The sequence below is a fragment of the Gorilla gorilla genome, chromosome 7 (genome assembly GCF_029281585.2).
Source record: "Gorilla gorilla gorilla isolate KB3781 chromosome 7, NHGRI_mGorGor1-v2.1_pri, whole genome shotgun sequence".
NCBI classification, from domain to species: Eukaryota; Metazoa; Chordata; class Mammalia; order Primates; family Hominidae; genus Gorilla; species Gorilla gorilla.
The window spans coordinates 128,601,971-128,621,784 of record NC_073231.2 but is presented as its reverse complement, the minus strand read 5'-3'; the positions used below and the strand labels follow the sequence as shown (position 1 = coordinate 128,621,784).

Here is a 19,814-nt window from a genome sequence, read left to right as displayed (position 1 = left end):
CTTCCCTCTCCTTGGCTGTTCCATAAAGTGACTTTACCACCTTCCATCAGGACATAGGGTCTATTTCCCCTGTCCTTGAATCTGGTTGGGTTTGTGAGTGCTTTGAACAATAGGGTGCAACAGAAATGAATGATTCTATGTGATTTTTGAGGCTGGGTTGCGAAAGGCAATGCAGCTTCTGCTGCGCCTGCTGGGACACTTGAGTTTTGGAAACTTGAACCGCTGTGTAAGAAGTCCGTTTCCCTAGAGGCTGCTGTGCTGTAAGGTGACCTCAGCACATTAGGAGAGGCCTCGAGTCAGCAGCCCCATCTGAGGTCCTAGCCAACGGCTGGCATCCCCCACCAGACAAGGGAGTGATGAACCCTCCAGATGATTCCAGCCTCCAGCTGTTGAGTCACTCCCAGCGATCTGGTCTTACCAGCTGTTGCCCTAGACATCATTGGAGCAGAGACAAGCCATTCCCATTGTGTCCTGTCTGAATTCCTGAGCCACAATATAGTGTGCATAATAAAATGGTTGTCTCACACTCCTAAGGGGTGGTGTGTGATGCAGCAAGAGTAACCAGTGTGGGGGATGAGCGTGGTATGAGCCCAAGTGCCCAGGGTTGTGTAGTCCATAGAATAATGGCCCCAGGCTGGGTGCAGTGGCTCACACCTGTAATCCCAGCACTTTGGGAGGTCAAGGTGGGCGGATCATGAGGTCAGGAGTTTGAGACCAGCCTGGCCAACATGATGGCCAGTGCCTAGGTTGCCTAGGTGCACGTCAGTTGTCCTAAAAATACAAAAATTAGCCAGGCGTGGTGGCACATGCCTGTAATCGCAGCTACTCTGGAGGCTGAGGCAGGAGAATCACTTGCACCCAGGAGGCAGAGGTTGCAGTGAGCTGAAATCGTGCCATTGCACTCCAGCCTGGGTGACAGAGCAAGATTCCGTCTCAAAAAAAAAAAAAAAAATCAAAAACAAAAGCAAAAAAAACCCAGAATAATGGCCCCAAAGAGGTCCACATCCTAGTCCCTGGAACCTGTGCATGTGTCCTCTTACACGGCAAAGGGCTTTCACAGATATAATTAAGTTAAGGATCTTGAGATGGAAGATTATCCTGGATTATCCGGTGGTTCTAACATGAACACCAGGCTCTTTATAAGAGGGAGGCAAAAGGTCAGAGTTAGAGAAAAAGACATGACCATGAAAGCAAGAGGTCACCGTGATGCAGCCACAAGTGGGGAATGTAGGCAGCCTTTAAACTTTTTTTTTTTTTGAGACAGGGTCTCACTCTGTCTCCCAGGCTGGAGTGAAGTGGTATGATCTCAGATTGCTGTAACCTCCATCTCCTAGGCTCAAGTGTTCCTCCCATCTCAGCCTCCCGAGTAGCTGGGACCACAGGCGCATGCCACCACACCCTGTTAAAGTACACAGCCTCTAGAAAGAGGAAAAGGCAAGACAATGGACTCTCCTCTGGAGCTTCCTAAAAGGAAGCAGCCCTGTGGACACCTTGGTTTTCATCCCATGAGACCCATTTTAGACCTCTGACCTCTGGAACTATAAGAGCATACATTTGTGTCATTTTCAACCATGACGTTTGTGGTAATCTCTCACAGCAGGCATAGGACATTAATCCAAATGGTGTGGATGAGGAATGATGGGGTGATGGATCCTCAAGATTGCAGGGTGCACAGATGACACTCTGAGCATAGGAGGGTGCTTGCCCCCTCTCTCTCCCTACCGCCCACCCCCATGTTGATATCAGGCTCTGTCTGTGTCCTGGAACCTGAAACATCTCCCTGGGGAAATGAGCAAGGGATAGGAGTTGAACTGTCTGCGATCATTTTCACGACATTGGCTGAATAGGACCTTAGCATACAAATAAAGTTGCGTCATAGAAAGTAAAGAAAGTGGTAAGCCTTGCACATGTGAGTTGAGGATTCTGATTGACAACTGATGTGCACTTAGCAGAAAGTGTGCTTCCCAGGGCAGTGGGTGTATCTACACAGTGGCCACATGGAAACCTAGGCACTGGGACAAGGATTTGCCTGTGGTCTTTTAAGAATTGATCAAAGGTAACAAAATAAGAACATTAAATTTCGTGTGTGTGTGGGGGGCGGGGGGAAGGAGGCAATTTATGAAATTAAATAAAGTTGCCTGGGCGCGGTGGCTCACGCCTGTAATCCCAGCACTTTGGGAGGCTGAGGTGGTTGGATCACGAGGTCAGGAGATCGAGACCATCCTGGCTAATATGGTGAAACCCTGTCTCTACTAAAAATACAAAAAATGAGTGTGGTGCCTGTAGTCCCAGCTACTCTGGAGGCTAAGGCAGGAGAATGGCATGAACCCGGGAGCCAGAGCTTGCAGTGAGCCCAGATCGCACCACTGCACTCCAGCCTGGGCAACAGAGCAAGACTCCGTCTCAAAAAAAAAAAAAAAAAAGAAAGAAAAAAAGAAATTAAAGTCCACAAAGAAACTTGGGCTCAGGCATCCCATCCTGGCTGGGCCCAGCACAGCTGGAGCTCAGCACACTGGGCACCCCCACTGTCCCACCCCTCCTAAGGCTTAAATAGGCCAGGCCCCAGCCTGGTGGCTGGGGGTCCCAGGGCCCAGGGCGGACAGAAGTCGGAAAAGTAGGGGTGCTGCAGGGCCTCTTCTGCTGAGATACATTGGAAGGGGTTACACTTCAGAAGATTCTGCAGCAGGTCCCTCCCTGTGGCATTGAGTTTGGGCACGATGTTCACCAGGGATGTTGTGGCCGGGTACATTGGGTACAGCTTATAGTCTGGCAGCTTGGTCATGGAGGGCCACTGCTCCTTGGTGAGCATCCCTAGCAGCCGGAAGATCCTCTTCAACTGGTCATCGACATCATTGCCTGGAAAAAGAGGCCATCCAGCATTGGCCAGCTCTGCAAAGATGCAGCCAGCTGACCACATGTCAATGGACGTGGAGTACAGCTTGGCCCCAAAGAAGACATCTGGTGGGTGGTACCACAGTGTGACCACTCCAGCTCAGTAACAGCAGATGGGGATCCCAAAGGCTCGATACAGGCCAAAGTCAGCCAATTTCAGCTCCCCATTCCTGTTTATTAGCAGGTTCTGGGGCTTCAGGTCCCTGCGTAGCACATTGCGGCTGTGACAGAATCCGAGGCCTTTTAGCAGCTGGAAGAGGAATGACTTTACAATCTCAGAATCGAGGTCACCATTGCAACTGTCAAAATACTTTTTCAGGTGCTGGTGACAGAATTTGAAAACCAAAGTCAGCTTCTTGTCGCTGTGCAGGACGTCATGAAGCCTGATGATGTTCTTGTACTTCAGCTCCTTGAGTAGGCAGATCTCCCGGAGGGCAGAACTTGGCACACCCTCATCATTGTCATCCAGCCTCACCCATTTCAGAGCCACAATCTCATGAGTCTCCCGGTTTTTGGCCTTGAACACTGTCCCATAGGTGGCTTCCCCAATCTTCTCCAGTTTCTTGTATTTCTGCATTGCGGTGGCCACAGGGGCCCCTGTGGGCTCTCGGTTTTAAGACTCAAGAATATTAAATGTTTTTAAATTTTTATTTCATTTGTTCTTTTCTTTAAAGACGGGGTCTCACTCTGTTGTCCTGGCTGGAGTGTAGTGGCATGATCATAGCTCCCTGCAGCTTCAAACTCCTGGGCTCAAGCAATCCTCCTGCCTCAGCCTCCTGGGTAGCTGGGACTACAGCTGTACACCACCATGCTCAGCTAATTTTAAATGTGTTTTTTTTTTAAGTGACAACTTTTCATTTTGAAATAGTTTGACTCATAAGAAGCTGCAAAAATAGTACATAGAGATCGTATGTACCCTTCACCCAGTTTTCCTAAACGATAACATCTTATATAGCCACAGTACAGTTTTCAAAATGAGGAAGTTGACATTGGTGAAGACTAGTACAGGCTTTATTTAGATTTCATTGGTTTTTGATGCATTCTTTAAAATTTTTTTTTTTTTGCTTCTTCGAAATTTGAGTTTTTTGTAGTTTTTATTTTTTATTTTTTTGAGATGGAGTCTTGCTCTGTCACCAGGATGGAGTGCAGTGGTGTGATCTTGGCTCACTGCAACTTCCGCCTCCCGGGTTCAAGCAATTCTTCTGCCTCAGCCTCCTGAGTAGCTGGGACTACAGGCGCCCGCCACCACACCCAGCTAGTTTTTGTATTTTTAGTAGAGATGGAGTTTCACCATGTTGGCCAGGATGGTCTCCATCTCTTGACCTCGTGAGCCACCCGCCTCGGGCTCCCAAAGTGCTGGAATTACAGGCATGAGCCAGTGAGCTGGGCCTGTAGTTATGTTTTTAATTAAGATTTTTATTTTGAGATAATGACATATTCACAAGCAGAGCATACCTCTTGTTGCCCTTTTATAGCCACACCTACTTCTTCATCCCTGTTCCCTTCAAAACTACTGGCAACCATTAATCTGTTCACCATTCCTATAATTTTGTCATTTCAGACTTTTTTTTTAATTTACTTTAAGTTCTGGGATATATGTGCAGAATGTGCACGTTTATTACATAGGTATACACGTGCTATGATGGTTTGCTGCACCCATCTACTCCTCATTTGCATTAGGTATTTGTCCTAATGCTCTCCCTCCCCTACCTCCCCACCCCCTGACAGGCCCTGGTATGTGATGTTCCCCTCCCTGTGTCCATGTGTTCTCATTGTTCAGCTCCCACTTATGGGTGACAACATGCAGTGTTTGGTTTTCTGTTCCTGTATTAGTTTGCTGAGAACGATGGTTTCCAGCTTCATCCATGTCCCTGCAAAGGACATGAACTCATCCTTTTTTATGGCTGCATAGTATTCCATGGTGTGTATGTGCCACATTTTCTTTATCCAGTCTATCATTGATGGGCATTTGGGTTGGTTCCAAGTCTTTGCTATTGTGAACAGCGCTGCAACAAACATACGTGTGCATGTGTCTTTATAGTAGAATGATTTATAATCCTTTGGGTGTATACCCAGTAATGGGATTGCTGGGTCAAATGGTATTTCTGGTTCTAGATCCTTGAGGAATCGCCACACTGACTTCCACAATGGTTGAACTAATTTTATACAAATGGGAATTATATAGTATGTGACCTTTTAGGACTGGGTTTTTTTTCAATCCGATTATTCTCTGGAGATAAATCCAGGTTGTTGTGTATTTCAATAATTTGTTCCTTTTTATTCCTAGCAGTGTTCTCTGTTTTGGGTGTATTACAGTTTGTTTGACCATTTATATGTGAAGGACATCTGAATTATTTCCATTTGGGGTTTATTACAAGTAAAGATGTGATAAACATTTGTGTACAGGTTTTTGTACGAACTTATGGTTTCATTTATCTGGGATAAATGCCTAGGAACGTGATTGTTGGGTCACATGGTAAGGGCATGTTTAATTCTGCAAGCGACTGCCAAACTGTTTTCCAGAGTGGTTGTATTATTTTACTTTTCCACCAGTAATGTATGAGTCACCCAGCTTGCCTGCATTTTGTTGTAATTATTTTTTATTTTGGCCTTTCTCATAGGTATGTAGTGATATCTCATTGTGGTTTTAATTCGCATTTCCCTAATGGCTAATGATGTTGAACATTTTTCATGTGTTTATTTGCCATCTGTGTCTCTCTGAAAGTGAAAAATAATGTCTCCTGCCCATTATCTAATTGAATTATTTGTTTTTATGCTGTTGAGTTTTGAGAAGTCTTTATTTATTCTAGATACTAGTCCTTTCTTGAACAAGTGATTGCAAATATTTTCTCTACTCTGTAGCCTGCTTTTTCATACTATTGACATGCCCTTTCACAGAGCAAGATTTTTAATTTTGGTGAAGTCTGATTTTGAATATTTTCCTTTCACATATCATACTTTTGGTATCATGTCGAAAAACTCTTTGCCTAGCCCTAGATCCTAAACCGTAGATCCTGAAGATTTTCTTATTTTTTATACACTCTTTTTTTTAGGTTTTTTTTTTTTTTTTTTTTTGAGACAGAGTCTTGCTCTGTTCCCCAGGCTGGAGTGCAGTGGCACGATTTTAGCTCACTGCAACCTCGTGCCTCAGCCTCCTGAGTAGCTGGGACTACAGGCATGCATCACGATGTCCAGCTACTTTTTGTATTTTTAGTAGTGATAGGGTTTCGCCATGTTGGCCAGGCTAGTCTTCAACTCTTGGCCTCACATGATCCACCCACCTCAGCCTCCCAAAGTGCTGGAATTACAGTTATGAGCCCCCGAGTCTGGCCAAGATTTTCTCTTATGTTTCATTCTGAAAGTGTTATAGTTTTTATGTTTTACATTTAAGTCTGTGATCCATTTTGAGTTAATTTTTGTATGATTTAAGTTGATGTTCCTTTTTCACCTATGGATGTCCAATTGCTCCAGACATTTATTGAGAAAACTCTTTTCTTCATTGAATTGATATTGCACTTTTGTCAAAAATCAGTTAGGGATACAGGTGCGGGTCTATTTCTGAATTCTCTGTTCTGTTCCATTATTCTATGTGTGTATCCCTATACCAGTACCATACAGTTTGGATTACCAGAGCTATATAAGTCTTGAAACTGAATAAGTCTTGTAACTGATTGCTCCCACTTTATTCTTCTTTTTCAAGATTATTTTAGATAGTCTATTTTTTGGTCTGTCTCTATACATTTTAGAATAATATAGTCTAGGTCTATAACAATCCTTGCTGGGATTAAGATAGGAGCTGCATTTAACCTCTATGTCAATTTGGGGACAACTGACACTTTTACTAGGTTTTCTAATCCATGAATACAATATGTCTCTACATTATTTAGATATTCTTTGACTTTTTTCATTAGCATTGTATAGTTTCTAGCATACAAGTCCTTACATGCTTTGCTATTTTTATACCTAAGTATTAGTTTTGAGTGATTGTAAATAGTATTTGTATTTTTTATTTTGGTATCCATTTGCTCATTGCTAGTATTAATATATAAAAATATAATTGATTCTATGTTTATCTTGTATCCTGCAACTTTATTGAACTCATTTATTAGTTTTAGGATTTTTTTTGGTAGATTCCTTGGGGTTTTTTTATATAGACAATCATGTCTTCTGCAGGAACAGTATTATTTCTTTCTTTTCAATATATTAATATATACCACTTATTGCTTTCTTGCACTAGCTATGACTTCTAGCACTATGTTGAGTAAGAGTGGTGAGAGCGGATACTTTCCTTGCTCCTAATCATAGAGGGAAAGCTTTCAGTCTTTCATTATTAAGTATAATATTCGTTATAGGATTTTTGCAAATCCTACTGATCAAGATGAGGAAATCCTCCACTATTCTTATTTCCTGAGAGTTTTTTTTTTAAACTATGAACGGCTGTTGAATTTTGTCAAATGCTGTGTCTATGTTTATTGATTTAATCATATGATTACCTTCTTTTAGCCTGTTACTGTGGTGGGTTATGTTTACTATGTCATGATTGTACATTGATTCTCAAATATCAAGCCAGTCATTCATCGGTGGAATAAAACCCCCTTGATCATGTATACACCATACACTTTTCATATATTGATTAATTCTATCTGCTAATATTTTATTAAGGATTTCTATGACTATGTCTAATATTATGTCAATATTCATAAGGGATATTGGTCTGCAGTTTTCTTTTTTGTGTTGTCCTTGGGTTCGAGATGATGGTAATACTAGCTTCATAAAACAAATTGAGAAGTGTCCCCACTTCTACTTTTCAGGGAGTCATTGTACAGAATTTAGTTAATCCTTCTTCAAACATTTGGTAGATTCTTTCGTGAGACAATCTGGGCCTGTAGATTTCTGTTTTTGGAGTTTAAAAATTATTGATTCAATTTTCTTACTATTATAGGTCTATTCAAATTATCTGTTTCATATTGAGTGAGCTGTGGTGGTTTGTGTTTTTAGATGAACTGGACCATTTTGTCTAAGTTATTAAATTTATGTGTGTAGAGTTATTCATAGTATTACTTTATTATCCCTTTGATGTTTTCAGGATCTGTAATGACATTCTCTGTTTCATTCCTGATATTGGTAATTTGTGTCTTCTCTCTTTTTCCTTTGTCAGTCTTGTGAGAGGTTTTACAGTTGTATAGCTCTTTCTTTCTTTTTTTTAACTTTTATTTTAGGTCAGGTGTACATGTGCAGGTTTGTTATGTAGGTAAACTTTTGTCATGGATTGTTGTACAGATTATTTCATCACCCAGATATTACACCTAGTACCCATTAGTTATTTTTCCTGATCCTCTCCCTCCTCCGGCCCTCCACCTTTTGCTAGGCCCCAGTGTATGTTCCCCTCTATGTGTCCATGTGTTCTCATCATTTAGCTCTCACTTATAAGTTAGAACATGTAGTATTTGGTTTTCTGTTCCTGTGTTAGTTTGCTAAGGATGATGGCCTCCAGCTCCATCCACATTCCTGCAAAAGACATGATCTCATCCGTTTTTATGGCTGCATAGTATTCCCTGGTGTATATGTACCATATTTTCTTTATCCAGTCTACCACTGATGGGCATTCAGGTTGATTCCATGTCTTTGCTATTGTGAATAGTGCTGCAATGAACATACGTGTGCATATGTCTTTATGATAGGGACATTTATATTCCTTTGGGTATATATCCAGTAATGGTATTGCTGGGTTGAATGGTATTTCTGGTTTTAGGGCTTTGAGGAATTGCCACACTGTTTTCTACAATGGCTGAACTAATTTACACTCCCACCAACAGTGTATAAGTGTTCCTTTTTCTCTGCAACCTTGCCAGCACCTGTTATTTTTTGTCTTTTTAGTGATGGCCATTCTGACTTGTGCAAGATGGTATCTCATTGCGGTTTTGATTTGCATTTCTCTAATGATTAGTGATTTGCATTTCTCTAATGATCAGCTTTTTGTTTTCATGTTTGTTGGTTGCATGTATGTCTTTTTTTGAGAAGTGTCTGTTTATGTCCTTTGCCCACTTTTTGATTGGGTTGTTTGTTTTTTTCATGTAAATTTGTTTCAGCTCCTTATAGATGCTGGATATTAGACCTTTGTCAGATGTATAATTTGCAAACATTTTCTCCTATTCTGTAGGTTGTCTGTTTACTTGGTTGATAGTTTATTTTGCTGTGCAGAATCTCTTCAGTGCATAGTTCTTTCTAAAGAACTAGCTCCTTATTTCACTGAATTTTTCTTTGTTGGTTTTCTCTTTTCAATTTTATTATATTGGTTTCTGGTTTTATATTAGTGTATTAGTTCATTGTCATGCTGCTGATAAAGACATACCTGAGTCTGGGTAATTTACAAAGAAAAAAAGGTTTCATGGACTCACAGTTCCACGTAGCTAGGAAGGCCTCATAGTCATGGCGGAAGATGAAGAAAGAGCAAAGGGACTTCTTACATGGTTGTGGACAAGAGAGAATGAGAACCAAGTGAAAGGGATTTCCCCTTATAAAATCATCAGATCTTGTGAGATTTATTCCTATCCTGAGAGCAATATGAAGGAAACCGTCCCCATGATTCAATTATCTCCCACCAGGTCCCTCTCACAACATGTGGGAATTATGAGAGCTACAATTTAAGATGAAATTGGGGAGGGGACACAACCAAACCATATCAATTAGTATTTGATTTCTTCTTGCTTCGAATTTATTTTTCTTTTCTTTTTCCAGGTTCTCATGAGGGAAGCTTAGGTTATTAATTTGAGACTTTTCTTTCTTTCTTTTCCAATGTATGCATTTAATGCTATAAATTTCCCTCAGCACTGCTTTAGCTGTGACTCACAAATTTTCATGTTTGATTTTAATTTTTATTCAATTCAATGTAATTTTAAAAATTTCCTTTGAAACCTTCTGTTTGACCCATGGATTATCTAGAAGTGTGTTGCTTAGTTTTTAAGCATTTAGAGATTATTCCATTATCTTACCATAATTGATTTCTAGTTTGACTTCACTGAGGTTGGAAAATACGCTATTTATGATTTCCATTCTTTTAACTTTGTTAAAGTTTTTTTTGTATCCTAGTATATGGTTTATCCTGGTATATATTCCATGGACACTCAAATAAATGTGTGTTCTGCTGTTATTTGAGAAGAGTGTTCCAGCTATGTCTATTAGATTTTATTGGTTGATAGTGTTTTGAGTTCTATATCCTTGATTTTTGTCTAATTGTTTTTATTAATCATTGAGAGGACAGTGTTGAAGTCTCCAACTGTAATTGTGGATTTGTCTAGTTCTCCTTTTCATTCTATTAATTTTTACTTCACAGGTTTTGCAGTTCTGTTGCTTGGTGCATACACAATGATCTTATTTGGGGTTCACTCAGCATTTTGAATCCCTAGTTTTATGTCTCTTCACAAACTTGGGATGTTTTCAGTCATTATTTCTTTGGGTAATCTTTCATCCCTGTTCTCTTTCTCATCTCTTTCTGGAACCCCAATGACACAAATGTTAGATCTTTTGCTGTGGTCTGGCAGGTCCCTGAATTTTTTTATTATTATAATTTTTTTCAATCTATTTTTTCTCTTGTTCAGATCGTTCTGTGTTTAAATGCACTGATTCTTTCCTCTGCTCTTTCATCGTACTGTCGAGTCCAGCCACTGAGGTTTTATCTTCAGGTCTAAAATTTCTACTGGGTTTCCCTTTATATTCTTTATAGATCTTTGTGGAGACTTTTTATTTCTTTCCTGAGGCTTTCTATTTTTTATTTGTTTGCAACAAGCTCATATTTGCTCTATGAAGCATTTTTATCATGGGTGTTTTAAAATCATTGCCAAGGAACTCTAACATAATTTCATCATCTCTGTGTTGGCATCTAGTGATTGTTTTTTCATTCAATTTGACATCTTCCTGGTACTTGGTATGACAAGTGATTTTAGAAACATGGGAATTTTAAGATTAGGTTATGATACTCTGATCTTATTGAAACCTTCTGTTTTAACTGGCTTTCTCTGACATCACTCTGGCAGAAGAAAGAAGAGGGACTCTGCCTTGTTACTGCCAGGTGATGATGTAAGTCCAGGTTCTCCACTTGGCCTCTGTAGGTACCTGTTACTTCTGCGCAGGGGTAGATGTTCCAGTGACACCATGATGGGGATGACCTTGTTACTGATGGATTATGCTGAAACTCTCACCTCTCTACCACTTTAGGGGGAAGAGGAGGGACACCTCATTACTGCAGGATGAAGCTGAAAGTCCAGGCTCTCCACATGGTCTCCACTGAGATGAATGGTGATAAAATTCCTGATCTTTTCTTCACCTTTTCTGATACTATCCTTAGTACAGCCCCACAAGGGTGGAAGTCTCAGTTCCTTAGTCTGCCTTTGTTGGCATGGGTGGGGGCAGGACCACAGTGTTTTTTTGTGGTGATTGGCTGGAGAGGAGTGATTATTATCTAAAAGTTTTTTGTCTTGCTAGGCTGCCCCTTTCTTGGTCCTTTGGCTGGAGAGAGTGGGTTTTGGTTGAGTTTTGCTGGGACTTTCTTTTGTCTGTGCCTGTTAGTGTTTGCAGGTAGTTGGCTGCAACTCCAAGTCCAGGGTGTATCAGGCAAGAGAAAACCCGGGGAAATCACTGCCCGGTTGGTTGTAGTTCCTCAGGTCCTACACTTCCTTCTCTCCACGCTTGAGTCTTTTAACATTTGTTTTGCATATAATACTCAGGGTTTTTAGTTGTATCTTGCAAGCAGAAGCTCTAAACAATGGGATTTTAAAGCCATTTTTCTAGGATTACCATAAGCACTTTGAGTCTGTCTGATGGTGATTATGCTATAGCAGTGCCTTATAAAGGATGTTCATTTGCTCTTAGGGAGGGAACTGGGCACTTCAGGGACATCCTGGCTGGAAGGCTTGCTTTTGGCATAATCTGGATCTTTAAATGGTCATAATTCACATCCCTTTTAGAGAAATCAAGGAAACATGTCAATCAGCATTGACACAGGGTGTCCAAGCTTGTCGTTTGAGCTTGGAAAGTTTCACGAAAGTTTGAAACTTTGAGTAGGACATGTATAAAGAGCCCCAAGAAGGATTCAGCAGATGTGGCCTGCTGTGTGTCCTCAAGCAATCCATTTCAACTTCCTGGGCTTCCGTTTCTCCACCTCAAACTCAGGAAAGACAAGGATGAACCAGCTCGGGGTTTCTACACTTCCACCATTTACAGAGCACCAGCTTGAGTTGGCTGTGGCAGTACCTCCTGTTTCTCCATTTGCTGAAGACTTTGCTCCAAATGGACTCACTCGAAAGAGGAAGCTTCATGTTGCCGTGGGACGTGTGCCCCTTGGCAGGAGGATGGCTGAGCTGACTCAGCACACACAGGACCAGCGCTTAGTCATGGGGCCCTCTGAGGTTTCAAGCCCAGCCTGAAAGAAATGTTCACTGGGGCTTATCAGTTCAGGTTGACCCCTTGACCCTAACTCAGATGCTGAGGAAGCATGTCCCGCTCACAGCAGGTGGTTATGAAGCTTTCCAAACACAGATGCCACGCGCTCCACGTAGCCTACGTGGTAGTTCACACTCCCTGGACTGTAGACAGAACATCTGTTGTTGGTTCATGTGAAAACTTCCAACCATGCCCCTCCTCCCTCCCTCCAGTTCTAAGGCACTTAATTTAAAAAAAGCTTCTCTTATTCCTAAACATTGTGGAGCAAACATTTAACATCATCCTGTTGCCTTTAACACACCTTCTGCTCATCCTCCCGTGACATAATGTTGCTTGCCAACACAGTTACTCTTGAAAGGAAAGTGAATTAAAATTCATCTCCTTGGGAGCACTTGTGAGGAGAAGAACTTCATGGCCCCGTGTGTTAATTGGAGAGTTTCTGAGGACCCAGCGCAACTGGGGATTAGCTGCATAGCACCATACCCCAGTCAGCCCCTCTCAATCCCCTCCCAGGATGGAACTCAGGAGCTGCCAGGGTGGGTGACTACTCTTCGGCAGGCCAGGTTTCCAGCTGGGAGATGGCTCCCCGGAGGGCTGGAAAGGCAGTTAGCACATCCCAGCTGGGGCTGAGTGTAGGGCTCTTGTTTCTTTTTTCAACTCATTCACTACCTGTTGAAAATGCTCAATTCCATTGTTTTGAAATGTCCTAACCTATGAAGGCAGCATCCCTGCCTTTTCTGTTCCCTGTCGCATCTTCTAACATTTAGAATTGTGTCTGGCTCTGGCATATAGTAGATGCTCAATAAATATTTGTTGGATGAGTAAATTCCATAGTTGTCTTCACTGAACTCTATTTGTCAAGGACCATTTCTGTCTTATTTAATCTCTAAGGCTTAATATGGTATGGGGCATGTCGTATATGATCAATAAATATCTACTGAACTGAGCTGCTTCTGGGACATTCTTATTACTCCTTAGGAGAATCTCTGTGGCTTCACTGTTAGGAGCAGGGCTTTGGAGTTAAGCAGTCCTGAATGAGAATACTTACTCAGCTACTTTTTCTCTGGGGATCTTGAGGCATGTATTTTCAGCTCCTTGACTCTCTGCTTCCTATGGGAAAGACAGGGATAATAATACCCACTAACTTTTTTCAACGCATGGGGTTTTTGGAGAGTTAAATTGCAGGGGCATAACACTTAATAAATGATAATTATAACTGTTGTTGTTGACATTATGTCTCACTTCTATTTCTCAGGCAGATAATTATGCCCACACTACTTGGTTGGGTTTTAAGTGGAAAAGGTGACCTGGTAGTGTGTCAGGGAGAGCTGGACAGTACCTGAGCTCTGCTTCTAGGCCAGTGACTCTCAGTTTGGAGCCCAAAGCGTGATCTGGGTGCTTTGAGAATTACTCACAGGTTGTTAAAGAGCCTAGTGAAAATCCCAATTGTCCTTGATGAAAATGCATTGTGTTGGGGGGTAAGGGGAGTGGGGAGGGGCGGTGCATGCTGATGGGCATGGATCAAAGCCACACAAAACTTAAAGAAAACAATGAATCCATTATTACATAATAAGTGCTGTCTTGTAGACAAAAGATTTCTATGGCTGGAGGTTTTGAGGGGAAATAACAAAGTGGCCTAAACATTGTTATTTAATGACTCTCAGTCTTCGCTTCTCCCTGAGGGCTAGAACGCAGATAGAGTAAAGCCCTGTGGTTAAGTTTAGGAGCTCTTGATTCACCTCCTGGAATGGAAGCCTGACTCTTCAGTGTACTGCCTTGGGCAAATTACTACCCCCCTCCTTTGTCCTCATCTATAAAATGGAGATAATAGTAGCCATGCTGATTATGAGAGTTAAACGAAGCAATTCATATAAAGAGCTTAAAGCAACACCTGGCCCACAGTAGATGGTTGCCTGCCATTTTTGAATCATCCTGATGGCTTTTCCTTTTTCCCAGGTGATATTCTCCAGTCAACTTGCTGGCTTCCCGCTCACCACCTATCATGTTCTCCTGACTCAGGCTGGTTGTGGGGAGCAGATGTGGACCCAATACTCGCCTGGGGCCTGCCATGATGGTGTCAGGGGAGGATGACCTCAGCTCTGGCATGCTTCCTGATGACCGCGGCCTTCTATTTATACACCAAGCACTGGGCTTGCCTGGAGAGTGCCAACATTGCATCTGCAACACCATCAGCTTGTCTGTTACCTGGAGTCTGAAATCATCCTTTGCTGTTATTATCATAAAGAGTCCCAGAATGGTAGAATGGCAGAGCTGATGTCAAGATCACAACAGCCTCTTAATTTTTACCAATATCAGTTGTCATGACCATGTCCAATGCAGGAAACTTTGGTCCCAGTGCTTGAATTTGCTCCCTTTTTACTGTTATCTCTTGCTCAGTTTCTACAAAAGCCTCTTAGAAGTGGAACTTAGAAGTGGAACTACTGGAACTAAGCATGTGCTGCAATTTTTTTTTAAAAATCTGTTTTATGAGCAAGCAAGTTTTAGAACGTGGATCTGACACACCATTTCTAAGATTCATAGTAACCATGAGAGTTGGACAATGACAATGCCGGGACAGGGCCTAGAGAAAAACGAGTGGTGGAGAGTTCCTTTCTAGAAGGATTGAAGAATCAGCCAAATGCATTATTCCCCCAACAGCTTCTTCTTCATCCTGTGTGTTCAATACTCTCAGTCCTGTGGGTTAAGCCTTTGCTTAAGGCAGGCAGCATCATATGGTAGAATGAACCTGGGCTCCAAAATCAAACATCTCAAGTCAGGTATCAGTTCTGCAATTTATAAGCTGTGTGACCAGGAAAAGTTACTTACCATTTCTGAGCCTCAGCATCTTCACCTGTAAAATGAGGCTAATACCTTCACTCAACTTACAGAGTGGTTGTGAGGATTACATAAACCTATCAATGTAAGCACACAATATACATTAGCTATTATATTAATATGTTAGCTATTATTATTATTAACTTCAAGGCCATAGAACCCCAAATGGCAAATGCTGACTGGACACAGAAGGATAAAAGCAATGCTCTGGGAAGGAGAAGGAGATGTGGTAAGGCTGGGACTCTAGTCCCAGCAGACTAGGGGTTGGTGTAAGGTCCCAGGAAGCCAGGGCAAGGGGTGAGAAGGTGATGCAATAATGCCAGAGATAACCTTTGTCGTTTTCCCAGTGTGGCCAGGGCCAGCTTGGTTAATGGTTAAGTGAGTGGCGCCTGCAACCGCATGGAAGGCCTTCTTGTGTACTTGGGACTAAACGTGGCTTGTGAAAAACATTCTCCCAATTAGCCAGGCATGGTGGCGGGCACCTGTAGTCCCAGCTACTCGGGAGGCTGAGACAGGAGAACCTCTTGAACCCAGGAGGCAGAGGTTGCAGTGAGCTGAGATCGTGCCGCTGCACTCCAGCCTGGGCAACAAGAGCGAAACTCCGTCTCAAAACAAACAAAAACACACACACACAAACAAAAAAACATTCCCTCAGAGAGGAGGCTCCTCAGGTTGTCTCTGCTGGAAGGGCTGTGTAGAGTGTGATCAGGAACTCCCCTTCCACTGTGGAGAAGCTCTGACATCGTTGCCATTGTTGCTGCAGGCATTGTTGCCACTGTCCTCTCTCCACAGTAGCCACTAGCATATGAAGTACCAGGTACTGTGCTAAGACATGCATTTTCTCTTCCCAACAATACCATGAGAGACATATTATTATCTTACTGTTAAGGAAACTGAGACTCAAAGAATTGAATTGCTTAAGGTCACACAATGACTAAGTGGTAGAGCTGGGATTTGAACCAGATCTTGGTGTAACTCCAAATCAATATCTTTACTCAACACACTATAATGCATGTTACCATCACTATCACCTTCGTTACTGCCATCATCGCCACTGCCACCACCATTACTAGCACCGCTACCATGATCATCCTTATCATCAATTTCACAAAAAGCAAAATCACACACTGTATGTCATCTCTTTTAATATTCACAACATGATAAATATGATTACATCATCTCCATCTTGCGTGTGGATTAAATGAGGTATTACATGCAAGTGCTTAGAGCAGTAACTGGTACATACCAAGCTCTTAGTGAGTCTTGTTTATTATTATTATTAACAACTTGATACTACCCAGTTCAGATCCACTGGTGAAGTCACTGGGGCCTTATCCTGGGCCAAAGCTCCCCTCTGGGGCTCTACGGCAAGGAGGAGTGTGATCCTTGAATGTCTCACCACTGCCCACCTGTAATGTGACCCACGTGGCCTCTGGCTCCTGGGCTGCTGAAGAGGTGTGCAGGAGTTGGCCCCAATGACACTGCACCCATGAGACTAATGTTTGAGATGAGCAACCTCTCTGCCTGTATAAGAAGCTTTTGCACAGGGCCCTAAGGTGAGGCTAGGAAGGTGGAACCCCATAAAGTCCCGCTCCCAGGTGCCACTTTGGGCAGGTTTTGTGTTCCTGGCTGGTTCTCCTTTAGGTTGTTGTTGTCATACCTGGGGTGTCCCAGTTCTGCTTCTGGGAGTGCGTGGCTCATGCACCTAGGGCTTCTCTTCTCCCATCAGTTTCTTTCTCTATTCCCCTCCCCTTCGGGTCATCCATACTTTACTTACCCCACGGCTGCTCTTCTAGGAGTTTTATTTTTTACAAATAATACCTGCGGCTTTTATTTCAGTGATGCTTTGCCTCACTTGTTCAGAGTCCAGATTTTTCAAAACTTGCTAGGTATCTGACTGGAAAACGTGGCAAATTTTTGGTCTTGAGTACTGTGACTGTAACTTTCCCAGTACCATACAGCTGCAAAGGACGTGTGTGTGGCAGTGGGGTGGGGTGGGGAGGCCAGGGCAAGTCCCAGGTCTGGCTGGACTTAGATCCCTCCGTGAACACTTACCCATTCTGGGGGTGACCCTGCCCCAGAATTCATGGGGTACTACCTGGTGGCTTAGATGGGCTGTGTGTCTCACATTCCACAGCCAGCGATTCTTCTCATATAAAGTCACATGGAGGAAGCCCTGAGACCCCAACTCCGGGTTTTTCTGATTCCTGGACATGCAGCCTCAAAGAAGACATTGTAAAGACACACACACAAAAGGTAGACATTAAAGCAAGGTGGAAGTATGTTGGAGGCAGAGATGGGGTACATGCTCATTGTCTGCATGCTATTTTGCACACGTGTGTGTGTGTTTGTGTCACTCCAAGAAACCATGGGTATACAGTGTTTTGAGTAGGCCAGAGTTTCACAGCTGGACAGACCTACAGTCTAGTTCTGCCCACATCAACCCCCCTCCCTTCCCATCGTTAACTGTGTGGGAAACAGAATAAGGGTAGTTATAAGTGTGGGTTCAGGAATTTAGTTTGCCTGGGTTCAAATTGTGCTTTCATTGCTTATATCAATGAAATCGTAGGCAAATTGTTTGGTCTCTCTCAGCCTCAGTTTCCTCACCTGTAAAATGGAGATGATAATTATACTGACCTATATGGCTGTTGTGACAATCCAGTGAGATAAATATGTTTCAAGTACTTATCTCAGGGCCTGCAGTGTAAACTTGAATGAATCACAGCTGCTAGTTTCTATGCGTATCTTATGAGGCCACTAACTGTTCATAGTCCCTCTCTTTCTTCAGTAACTGTGTCTGAGAAGGGAGACTGAGAGGCCTCTGACCTGCTTAACTTCACCTTGCCACTCCACTGATCTGATCCGAAGATATGTCACTTGCCTGTCAGAGTCCTGTGAACAGAGGACAAAATTCTTGGCACTGTTTGTCCAGCCCCTTAGTGGAGATATCGGCCACATCTCTGCTGCTTTTCCTCGCTTTCTTGGCTTCATAATTTCTGATCTAATAACTTGGCCCATTGACCTCAAATTTTGCTGTGAGAGTGGGTTTTGCAGGCTTTTCCCAGTTGCATCCTTTGCTGGAGATGTTCTCGGGCCAGGAAAGTTCTTTATTCTCTTCTCTAATGCAAGGCAGATGCCATCCACCTAAAGGATGTGAGAAAGAGACTTCGCAGTTGGGTTTCTCTTGTTCTATTGTGTGTTCAATAGTTGCTGAGGACATTGGCCATCCCTTGAGGGTCTCAGTTTAACTTATGGCACCTGAAAAGGTTTGGCTCTGTGTCCCCAACCAAATCTCGTTGTAGCTCCCATAATGCCCACGTGTTGTGGGAGGGACCCAGTGGGAGATGATTGAATCATGGGGGTGGATCTTTCCCATGTTGTTCTCTGATAGTGAATGAGTCTCACGAGATCTGATGGTTTTAAAAATGGCAGTCTCCCTGCACAATCTCTCTCTTTTTGCCTGCTGCCATCCATGTAAGACGTGACTTGCTCCTCCTTGCCTTCAGCCACAATTGTGAGGCTTCCCCAGCCACATGGAACTGTTAGTCCAATTAAACCTCTTTCTTTTGTAAATTGCCCAGTCTTGGGGATATCTGCATCAGCAGTGTGAAAATGGACTAATACAGTGCCTAATGCTCCTGCGTCCACAGGCGAGTTGGTGCAGGTGGGAGTGGGGTGGTTGGGGGTGCATTAGATCCATAGGACCTGAAGGAGCTCTCTGAAAAAGGGGCTCAGCACATGGCTCCAGGTGTGGATGGCAGGATTCCTCTCTTCCTCACTCAGACCTTCAAGGAAGAGAGGGAAAGGTGGAAGAAACTGAGAGACTCCTTGCTCCTCCGACACCAGGGGTGGATGGAACACGGGGAATACTCAGATGCCATTCTCTGCCCACCTTACCAATGGGACTGTGACTGTAGTCATCAGGTGGTTCCACCCTGCTCAGGTGACCCTGTCACTTTGGCTACCCTTGACTATCTCATCCCACAAGAGGCAGCATAATATGGTGGAATGACACAGGTTTGGCATTGGAGTGATTTGGGCTTGCGTCCTGGTCTTACCCCTTATTGTCCATGTGACACTGTGTAAGTTACTTAACCTCTCTGGATCTCAGTTTTCTCATATGAAAAATGAGGATAATGATATACACTTTGTAAGTTCATGTGAGGATTGAAGTGAAATGACACATGAATGGTGTAGATACATAACATTCAATAAAAACGTGGTTATTAAAGATACCTGATAAGATTATTTTAACTTGTGACACTAAAGAGAAAATAAACTGAGTGGTTGAGAATGACAAGAGTCACCATATAGAATAAGCTAAATGTGTTTATAGCTGTACTATGATGTGGGGTTGGTGTTTGCTTCTAATTCTCTCCTTTCCTGAACATTGATGAAACTGATAGACAGGGGATGTCTTTGTTCTCCTTCCTGATCTCCTTTGCTGTCTTTGAGCTGGTTCTGAGGCATGCACTGATCCATTTCCTCATGCTACATCTCTCCCTGCTGCTTCATGCCAGAACAGTTTCTTTCTTGCATCAGAGCTAATAAAAGAGTTACAGAGAATTCTTGGCCTCTCTGTCTTGTAATTCCAAACTTCAAAGAACAGGGTCTTCCCCAACATCATGTCTATAGCAACAGCAATCTAT

At 42.8% G+C, this 19,814-nt stretch overlaps 1 pseudogene; it reads right to left on the bottom strand.

Annotated features, from left to right (window-relative positions):
• Nucleotides 1–2,539: 2,539 nt before the first annotated feature.
• On the bottom strand, nt 2,540–3,469 carry LOC101145343 (cyclin-dependent kinase 5-like; annotated as a pseudogene).
• Nucleotides 3,470–19,814: the final 16,345 nt, after the last annotated feature.